Raw genomic sequence first — 3365 nt, forward strand, 5'->3', positions numbered from 1 at the left:
GTAACAATTTCTGTTTTTCATATGAACTAAGCTGTGTCTGAATACAAATCTGGGGAATTCTAGATTTCATTTTAGATACAACGCACTGTACGTGTTTGAATTTCAATTCGAGACAATATCTTTTTCTATCGAATCAAATGAACAATCAGATACAACTAAAAGAAATGAACATTATTGATATAAAACGGTATTTGGCTTCAAAATTTAATCGGTTTTTTGTGAGACCGAAACAAGCAACTAATGATGAAAATAATTCGAAAAAATCATTCGTCTATCCATCTGGATATTAGAAATTTGTCGCACTTTTTTACATTATTTTATTTACTTTTCTTCTTTGTTTGTTTGGTTTTGTATTAGGAATCTAGTTATAATTATAATTTGAATTATAAAGTACTTAAACACTTAACATTGAATATTCAATTTTCAATGAAAAAGCTCTATTTAGTCACACTAATTAATTAAAATTAACACTCCACGTGAAAATGATAATATTTTGTATAAATAGATAATTAGATTAGTTGATTTTCTTTGAACTAAAAAGAATATGTCACAATAAACAATACTACGATACAATAAATCATTTAAAAAAATAAAATTCAACGTAAAAAGAGATAAAAACAAAACTCTATAGATTTCAATAGAGGAAAAGAAAAATGATTCATTGTCAAAAATTTGTATACAAGAGCTTGTAAACAACCGAGAAACTAAATATTAATAGGAATATAAATAAAAATCAATATATACAATAAAAACTTTCTTTAATTTCTTAGACCTTTTGATATATTAAAGTACCTGAATGTTCTTGATTTTAGGTCTGTTCTGTTTTAAATTTAGTTCAAAATATATTTAAATAAAGACTTAAAGAAAAGTCGCAACGTCAAATTTTATCAATCTCTCAAAAATTATTTAAAAAAACTAATTTTAAAACAGAACAGACCTAAAATCAAGAACACTTAGATGCAATAATACAATAAAAACTATATTACTCTTTTTATATTACAAATTTTTATTTGTGATATATATGAGAATCCTTAAATGTGTATTAAAAATCAATATTAACATTAAATCATTCCACAATTAAATATTAGTATTAAAAGGCATGATTGTGCATTTTTTTCACATTGTACAATATTGGGCCCTTAACTAACTCCGAACGTAAGGTAGGTAAATAAAAATCGTGCTGCGCGTTCCTGTGTGTTATTTGGTGCAAAAAACTGCAACTTTAGTATTACTCAATCCATGGAAACTAGAGTAGGTACTTGATTGAAATAAGTGGACGCATATCATGTGGGATTTCTGGTAGTGCTGGAAGACAATCACGGGGAATGTCAACGTTTTCTTCGTTTATCAATTTCATCCACAACGCACAGCAGTTCTTCAGCATAACGCTTGACTACACGTATTGGTTGAATCCTGACGGCAGTTTCTCGTCGAAACGTTTGAAGAGCTGATCCGTGTTTCTGCAGCTTTACATACGAAACTAGATAAGTGCCAAGTGTCTTAGAACATCTATTATCAATAGATTATCAGTATAATTTTCTATATTACTCTCAAACTGAATGATTTTAATAGCCATGAGATTTATTTTAGCTGGCAAAATGAATTTTTGAAATAATTTTTCTTCAATATCTGCAATACTCTTTATTCTTTGAAGTTGATATGAGATTTTCGATAATCCCCTTCCCCTTGGTTTATATGAGATTTGGTGTAATTCCATACAACCCCTTTGCCCCCATTCTGAACTCACGTAATTAATGGATGCCCCCTTTCAAATTTCAACAATTTAATTAATTTTCTACCATGAAGAGGACGAATTTGATTGAACGGAAAACTTAGATATGGAAATAACCATGTATAATATGGTGTTGAACGAAAGCTTGGAATAAAATTGTTCAACTAGTAACTGGAACTTGAAATAACTTTATAATGCAAGAATGTAATACCAAAAAAAAAACGTAATTTTTGATAAACTCCTTAGCTGGTAGGAACGTAGTGAATGAGTTCTTAGCCTAGAAAGAAAGGTCATAAAAACCTGAAAACACTGATTACTTTTCTCTGTTTCCCTGCATCCTGGTAGACGGGTTCCCCAGCCAAATGGCCGACGATAGGGAATAAACAAATAAAAAAAAAACAAACCGAGAAGGGCCGTTTTTGCTTACAAGCTTCACGTTTTCATTCGGCAAAAATCACCCGTTAGAAAAAGGCAAACACAACCCAAAGAAACCACCACAACCTCAGCCCTGCAGAAGAGCTATTCCTATATCAGGGCCTACTCAAACAAACCACCTTCCTCAAAAAAATTCTCCTCATCCTACCAAACTTTAACCAAATAAACTTTTTTTATCAAGCGAAGCAACGTGGACTTTGTTTCGAAATAAGCGCTGATTTTGCCTTTTTTTTTTTCGATAATTTTTTGACACAACTGTCTCAGAAAGTAAGAGTAATATGCCCCGTTCAAAGTTGAATTTGATTTCTTAAAGTCAATCAGAAGGATACCCTCGCAGTCCCAAAATTTTGTTGGGCCTCTCCATGTAAAATCCATGGAAAATTAGTAACATAAGTCACTATAAACAGCCTCCATTTTTTTTATTTGTGTTGGTGTTTACCCTTCTTTAGTAAAAAAATTAGTAAAAACAGCGTGAAACTCAATCTGAGAGAACTGGATCAAAGCAGCAAGTTAAAACTTTGTATAAAGCTTGTCGAGACTTGTCACTAACGTCATTTACTATATGAGTCCAAGAGCTCATCAACCTGTGGTGTATGGTTATGTTGAAGGATATACCGATTTAATATAAATAAAGACTGAACTAGTTTCAAGGGTTGAGCCGCGTTGGAATTTTGAAAATTCTCGTCTTTTTGGCTCCCGTTCTGGAGCCATTATCAAGAGGAGGGCGGAGATAGGGTGGTTATTGGCTCATTGATAAGAAGTGATCCAATTCCGTGGTCTCAATCTGCCTACTCCTTGGAATTGGAATTGAAAAGCTGGAGCAAAAAAAATAGAAAATAAAAATTATATGCTTACCATTGATAACACTGTCTGACCAATATAGGAACGGGAGCAATCTGAACTGGAGATTGGCTAGACAAATCGACGTATTTCAGAGCCAAGGCACACTGGTAGTCTGTTACTAATTTCGATACCAAACCAAACCAAAACCTTCTTTGAAGTCCAGGATTATCCGAGAAGCTATCGGAATAGAGAAACGTCCAAACACTAGAGACGATAACCAGATATTACTGGCAATTTGTAATCACTTTCTTCATCAACTTCTCTCCAATACTATGGCCAGCAATAGCATTTCTTCTAAAACCCCCCGAGAAGCCGATCTACACAAATTTATCACCCTTCCCGCGAATTCCCGCGA

Source organism: Diorhabda sublineata, chromosome X, assembly GCF_026230105.1.
Source record: "Diorhabda sublineata isolate icDioSubl1.1 chromosome X, icDioSubl1.1, whole genome shotgun sequence".
Lineage (NCBI taxonomy): Eukaryota > Metazoa > Arthropoda > Insecta > Coleoptera > Chrysomelidae > Diorhabda > Diorhabda sublineata.